The 7,434-nt window shown below is 48.6% G+C and overlaps 1 pseudogene; it reads left to right on the plus strand.

Moving 5' to 3' along the window:
* The first annotated feature begins 6,084 nt into the window (after window positions 1–6,084).
* Window positions 6,085–7,178, plus strand: LOC147966492 (putative FBD-associated F-box protein At5g56820; annotated as a pseudogene).
* Window positions 7,179–7,434: the final 256 nt, after the last annotated feature.

Here is a 7,434-nt window from a genome sequence, read left to right on the forward strand (position 1 = left end):
ATGATTCATATGGGTTCTAGCAGATGTACGTTTTAAGTATTTTTTTTCTATAGTTTAGGAATATGCCTTTTTATGCATTTTTATTAATGTGTTTATTATCATGCCTTTTCCTTCATTTCATTAATTTAATAATTGCTTTTTCTCTTTTCAATGCAGGTTCGTGGAACATGGGCAAGGGGAAGGCCGATGGCGTGGGTTTCCTACGCAAGGTCGTCGGACTGCCTAGTCGGAGTGGTCGAGCACGTAATCCTCCCCCTCGGCTACTTGACGATGACTCCTCACAGGGAGGTCGAGGGAGAGGTGCCCCTAGAGGAGGAGGGGGCGGGGGGGAGCCTCTAGAGGACGAGGTGCTGGGGGGAGAGCCACTACAGGGGGGCGCGGCCAGAAAGAGCGCACCCTCACCGACTTAGGGGTGTTGTCTTCGAGGCCCTCCTCTAGTGAGGTACCCTCCTCTAGTGAGGTACACTCTAGGGAGGAGGAGGAGGAGGAGGAGGAGTAGGAGGTGGTGGTGGAGGAGGAGGAGGAGGAGGAGGTGGAGGAGGAGGGAGGCGAGGAGGAGGAGGAGGAGGAGGAGGAGGTTGGGGAGGAGGTTGGGGAGGGGGAGGCAGGCGAGGAGGAGGGTGGTGGCGGGGATGATGGTGGTGACGGGAAGGGGGTTGACAAGAAGGGGTGGCTGCGTGGCAACGCAAAGCTACCAAAGCAGGTTCCTGCTACTGAGGAGCCGAAGTGGCTCATTGAGCCCACGGGAAAAGAGTAAGTGGTTCATTATTTTGCTTGTCACATGCTTATTCCGGTTGTTATTTATTTTTCTTGTCACATGCTAACAGTTCATTCTTTTGCAGCAACTGGATATATTCTAAAGGGGTCCGTATTCCCAACGGCCTCATCACCGTCTTGCTGAAGTTATATTGGCCGGGGTTGTACTGTCCTGATCCAGTCAGGCAGCCGGACCGTCGGGTTTTGGCCACGAGCTGGGACCACTGGGAAGCGGCCCGCCACGCGGACCATGAGACCCATGCCAAGGCCGTGATCACTACTTTCTGGGTGAGTTCTCTTCAGAAGCACAAGTCCATTCTAGTTTCATGAATGATTTAACTCATGGCTTCTTCCATTCTTTTTTCATGCATGATTGTAGAAATTCTATCGAGTTCTTCCGGAGCACAGGGCTAGAGCGGACCAGATCGTGTTGCGCCAATGCAAGAAGAAGGCCTGCCAGATGCAGTACGAGGTGCGCTATGTGGCCATCTCCACATACTACCACGACTATCTTGGTGTGAAGATGACCAAGGAAGAAGCGCGGAGGATGGGCATTACCTTGGAGAGGCCCGAGTTCTTGGCGGTAAGTATAAAAGATTTTTCATTATGCTTTCATATATTATGCTTTCATTATGCTTTCATTACCTTGTGGTACATTATGCTTTATGCTTTATGCTTCCTTAACACCAATTTGGACACACCTACATGCCATTATGCTTTTATTATGTAGGTGTGTCCAAATTGGTGTTATGGAAAAGACGAGTCCTGGGCGGCATTGGTGGATCTTTGGTGTGATGAGGCTGGAGCCTGGGCGGCTATGAGAACCAAAAATAAGGCTAACCGAGGGACGGAGGGAGTACATGCTCAGGGAAACCGAAACCACTATCTCCACAAGGCAGTTAATGTATGACTAACCCCATTAAACATTCTTCTTCTTCTATTTACCATAACTTTCTTATGTATGACTAACCTCTGTTTGGTGGTGCAGGAGGAGAAACTGAAGCGGCCGCTCTCACACATGCAGGCGTGGGAGATCGCCCATACGCGGAAGGACCCCAAGCCTGGCGAGCCCAAGTACTACGGCAAGAAGAACGCGGGGAGGAAGAAGGCCTACTCCGAAGCGTATCTGAAGTTACATCCTGACACACCTGACCCCATTGCGGCGCCTCTGGACGACATGGCGGTGGTGAGGATGGGGCCCAAGGAGCACGGTCGGGAGGCGGTTCTCGATGCTGTGATCACTCCTAGTATCTCCTACACACAGCTTCGTCGGATCGACCCGAGCCTGAGCCAGCGCACGAGCCAGCCAGTGACTAGTACACAGTCCCTCTTTCAGGAGCAACAATCTGTAAGTATTTTCCCTCTTATCTTCATTTCTCACTTCATTTTCCGCATTTAGTAGTTTTATGAGTTCCATCATGTCATACCGTAGGCCTACATGGAGTACACACGCCAGGAGACCATGGCGTGGCATCAGAGGCTTTATGAACACCAAGTGCAGAGGGATAGCCAGATACAGTAGGCTTTTCAGGATATGGCGGCCGGCAGGTGTCCTCAGTTCCCTCCAGCACAATGCCCTCCAGCACAACCAGTGCTGATGAGCTTTGAGGAGTTTGTGGCACAGAACGCTGGCCCCTCGCCAGTTAGTTCATCCCCAATCTATTCACCCAAAGCATGTCATGCCTTTCAACACGGTCATATATCCCGTGCATATGTCTTTTCAACATCCAGGGAACAGGTGGATCTACCGTTGGCGGTGGTCTTCGCAGCACTCCGGAGACACGGAGCCCGACCACTCCGATCCACGGAGGCGGAGGCGGAGGTGGAGGCGGTCTTGGCGGTAGCGCTGCCGCTAGTAGTGACGACCTGGGCTTCGGCGGTCTTGGCGGTAGCGCTGCCGCTAGTAGTGACGACCTGGGCTTCGGCGGTCTTGGCGGTGACGACCTCCGTGGTGCTCGACGTCCTGGTGCTTAAGCCTTTGGATCACATTGTGGCGGTCTTGGTGGTGATGATACTTATATGCTTGTGATGTTTCTTATTATTGTTTGTGAGATTCTTATGCTTGGTGGTGATGATACTTATATGTTTATGCTTTGCGATGCTTCTTATGATGTGTGATGATGAATTTGTTGTGTGATGCTGCTGGGCCAGCTGTTATGTGATGCATATATTTGTTGTGTGATGATGTATATATTCAAATGAATTGAGCTGAAACAAAACAGAAAAAAGAAAAAAAAACAGACAGAAACTATGCCGACGGCTAGGCCGTCGGCATAGAGCTGCCGTGAGCTCCCAGTGGCTGCCACGTGGCAGGTCTATGCCGACAGTTTCAAACTAAGCCGACGGCTAAGCCGTCGGCATAGGCCTGCTCCAGGAGCTCCCAGTGGCTGCCATGTGGCAGGTCTATGCCGACGGCTCGGCATAGTTTCAAACTAAGCCGACAGCTAGGCCATCGTCATAGACCCGCCCCAGGGGTGACGCCTGCTCGCCACGTGGCACGTCTATGCCGACGGCCTAGCCGTCGGCTTAGTTTGAAACTATGCCGACGGCTAGACCGTCGGCATAGACCTGCCACGTGGCGAGCAAGCGTTGGTCAGCACTTGACGGCGGCCGCCGTTAGGTGATAACGTTGCCGACGGCCGGGGGCCGTCGGCATAGATGTACGGACACCGTCGGGATAGGGCCTATGCCGACGGCCTTTCTATGCCGACGGCCTTCCTGGCTACACCGACGGATATGTTGCCGACGGCCCTATGCCGACGGGGGCCGTCGGCATAGGCCTGTCCCGACGGCCATTCAGGGCTATGCCGACGGCCCTGGCCGTCGGCATAGGGTGCGATTCCGGTAGTGACCACCCCCTCGTAACCAACCACCCACAATTGTCAGCACCTCGTGAAGACTGAAAAGAGAAAGACGTCCAGCCTCGTGGTCCGGCGCTCGCCAGCGGCGGCGCGACCACCATCCGGCGGGCTCGCGCCGAGCGACGGTGGTGTTTTGTTTTCCAACATCCAGTCTGTTGCAAGAAAGATTTCTGCAACATCAATCATGTTGCAAAACTTTCTTCTGTAACACCATATAGAGATGAAGACAAAGAAAAAATATGCATCATCACCTTAGTTGTAAAGTTTTTCTCAACAATACTTTTGTTGCAAAAAAAGTGAAGACTGAAAAGGAAAAAAAATCTTGCAACACACCCTATGCTGCAAAAACAAATCTCGCAACACAATCTATGCTGCAAAAAATTCCGCAACACAAACTCTATTACAAGTGTTTCGGCAACAAGATCATTGTTGCAAAGAAGAGAAAGACGTCCAGCCTCTTGATTTTGTCACATCTGACGGCTCGCGAGGCGACGGATCTTTCAAAAAGATTCGCCGGCCGACGCGTAGCATCCCCCTTTTAGTAAAGGAGATCAAGGATAATCTAGAGGGATGTAGTTCTTGTATTACTCATATACGGCGTAGTTAAAACCGAGCTAGTCATTTTATGGCCAACTTTGGGAGATCACAAGTTCAAATGTGTGGCTTCGATCTGGTCCAGAGGAAGTCATTGACATCATATGTCGTGATTGTAACACTTGAATTCAAGTAATACAAGTTTTTGCAAAAAGAAAAAAATCAGTCGACTGGCTATTCTTGTTTACTCAATGTTTCTGTAATAAAAAAATTACTGACTTGTTACATGCTCAATAGGATGGACACCATGAGAAACAGCTGCCGCACACACCACACGGTCAAGCGAAACCACAACCACAAGGGTTCTTCTTGATTAATTTCATTTCGGTCCGCTAGACCGGAAAACTCATGACAAAAAATGATTTGAAAAACTAGAATGCCCACCAGAATACATCATTATCACGTCCCACCAATCAACCAGTTTACATTGACAATGTAGCTCAGGTCAACGTCGTGCACCCATCACTTCTACTTTGGTACACCCCCTAAACAAATAGATGGTCGAGATTAACTCATACCCCTTCAAAATAAATGGCGAGATGGTCTTTTTTAAAATACCTCACTGTGCCGAGACCTCGATACGCGGCCTGCGTACGGTTGAGCGCGTCGATATGACACGCTGGGTCGACTCACTGGGCGCGAGGACACTAGCTATTTCAGAGCCTCGCGGCATAAAAATCCTGAGAAAGGGAGCAAGTTTGCACCAGGAATCAAACTCGTAACCTATTCCTTGTGATTACACTGGTTACCACTCAACTATGCCGCCACTAATGATAATCAAAAACACGAAATATATAAGAACACACGAAAGACCAATAATACTACATTCACGGACAAATACAAGGGACTTTCACGGGGTGGAGAATATGCGCTAATCTAATTGCTGATTGGGTTGAACTATTTTACTTTCATATATATAGCTGGAGATCCGTAGACGATCTGAGCTATGGACATGATTCATGATTTGAGCACTTTTCAACTAGGAAAGGTTACATTAAGGACTAGCTGCTACATTATTAAATAAAAACATTTTTTTCAAGAATATTACTAAACTTCTTTCTTTGCTTGATATATTAATCTTGGGGATTTTCCAGTAATTTGTCTACTACTTCCAAAATTCTCAAATCTTTATGTTTGAATATTTCCAATTTTCTTGATGTTTTACAATTGATGTATTTCTTCTATTTTTCATTGGTCATTATTTCTTGGGAATTTCAGTTTGTCTGTGGCTTCTGAATCTCCCAAAACTTTCATTGTTCCTTTGAATATTGCCTATCTTTCTAACATGGTATCAGATACCGCACCTTCCTTCCCGCAAAAAAAAAAGATACCGCACCTTCCTAACCTAAACTTCCCACTCATTTGAGCTCGAGCTGAGAATAGCTACGTCCATATTGCATTAGCTATTGTTCACATCGTGATTTGTATTTTTTGTTTCAAGATATGTTTTTTGAATTTGGATCTAAAAATTTGTGTCAATGGTACTCCTCAATTTTTTAATGCTTATTACGTCCTTAAAAAGTTATTTTCTAATTCTTCTAAAGAATGTCACAGAGATCAGGTGCATTAGTGCACCAAATGCTCCGGTGCATTAGATATCTTCCCGTGATGCTGGTTGAGGCAATAAACTCCTTCCATCGCTGTTGCTGGCGAGAATTTCTCCTGGCATATACTCCTACAGTTAATATCCGGTAAATGCTCTGGTGTAATCACTAGTTAGTGTATATACAGTATCCTAGGCTTAGCTGTATCAATCAAATAGCATTGATCTGATTATTAGATGTACAGTACGTGCTGTATAGGGCTAACACTAATATAAATAGAGAAGACGCTGGCTGGTGTAGACCTATACTATTGGTCTTCCTCTCCCACAGACAAACTGACAGAGTGAGATGGCCTGAGGGAGGGCTCATGTCATGATGTCTTGCTTTGCCTTGAGAAGCAAGCACCGTCGCCGATGCCTTTCGCCGGCGGCTACAGGCGAGCTGATCCAGTGATAATCATGGATTCTTTGTCTCCCTCACCGACTCACTCTGCGCCTAACAACTCCACGGCTTCGGCGCAGGCCACGCGTTCGACGGAATGTCTGAGAAGGTTGATGATGACGAAAGCGTGGAAACGGCTGTGGCCGGTGGTGAGGACCGCCTCGGCGCCCTCCTGGACGAGCTCCTCCTACACGTGATGTCGTTCCTGGCTTCCCGCGAGGCCGTGCGGACGTGCGTGCTCGCCCGGCGCTGGCGCACCCTCTGGAAGTCCGTGCCCGCGCTCCGCATCGACGACCCCGACACCTGCCACGGCACGAAAGGCTCCAGCACGTGTGTGTGACATCAGTTCCCATAGCTGGGGAATGGATTGGTCCGGTAAGACGTTTCGAGGAATAATCGAACCGTGGGTCCAGCATGCTGTGTCGTGCCAAGCTCGGGAGCTTCGAATCTCCTTTGTCTGCCATGCGGCCAACATGACTCTCGTCTCCTCGCACTTGAAGAGGTTACGGTTCAGCCGCATGACCTTCTCAGGATGCTCTCTGGATTTGTCGAGCTGCCATGTGCTAGAGGAGTTGGAGATGTCAGGTTGCGACATCTTCGTGGATGCTATCCTGTGCCTTCCATTGCAGCATCTTAACATCCACGACGGATGCTTTGGTAGTGATTACCGGACTCGTATTTCTGCCCCGAACCTCATTATCTTGAAGCTGACTGCAATGGAAGGTTTGATTCCTTTGCTTGATAGCATGCCATCATTGGTAGCATCAGTTGTTACGCCTGGCGAGATCGACGACGAGTGTGACTCTGATGACGGATCATGTGAGACTAAGGATGCGTGTGACTGTGATGACGGATCATGTGGTGCATGTACCATGTAATGTGTTGTCGGAATGATTACAAACACCCTACAGTTTGTTTGTGAGAATTACATTATGTATGCCGGTACTTGGTAGTTGGTACTCTTTTAGTTATTGATACTACTTGAAACATGTATGGTTGAGATTACTCTGTGAGCCATTTAAATTTATGCAATGCTTGAGTTGTATTTCGGAGCAGGCCAGGGACTTGCTAAACCCTCTTCACTTTGTCCAGTTTATATTTTCTCCCTATGTTTAGCAAGTTGAAAACGTTGTTGCTCAATGACTGGTGTGTGGCTTGTGACTTCGGTTGGGTTCTCCAGTATTCACCAATTCTAGAGACGCTTACGCTTCAGCTTGATTCTGAACTCGTGGGGCATT

Source organism: Triticum urartu, chromosome 6A (assembly GCF_056163025.1).
Source record: "Triticum urartu cultivar PI428250 chromosome 6A, HENAU_Tu73, whole genome shotgun sequence".
Lineage (NCBI taxonomy): Eukaryota > Viridiplantae > Streptophyta > Magnoliopsida > Poales > Poaceae > Triticum > Triticum urartu.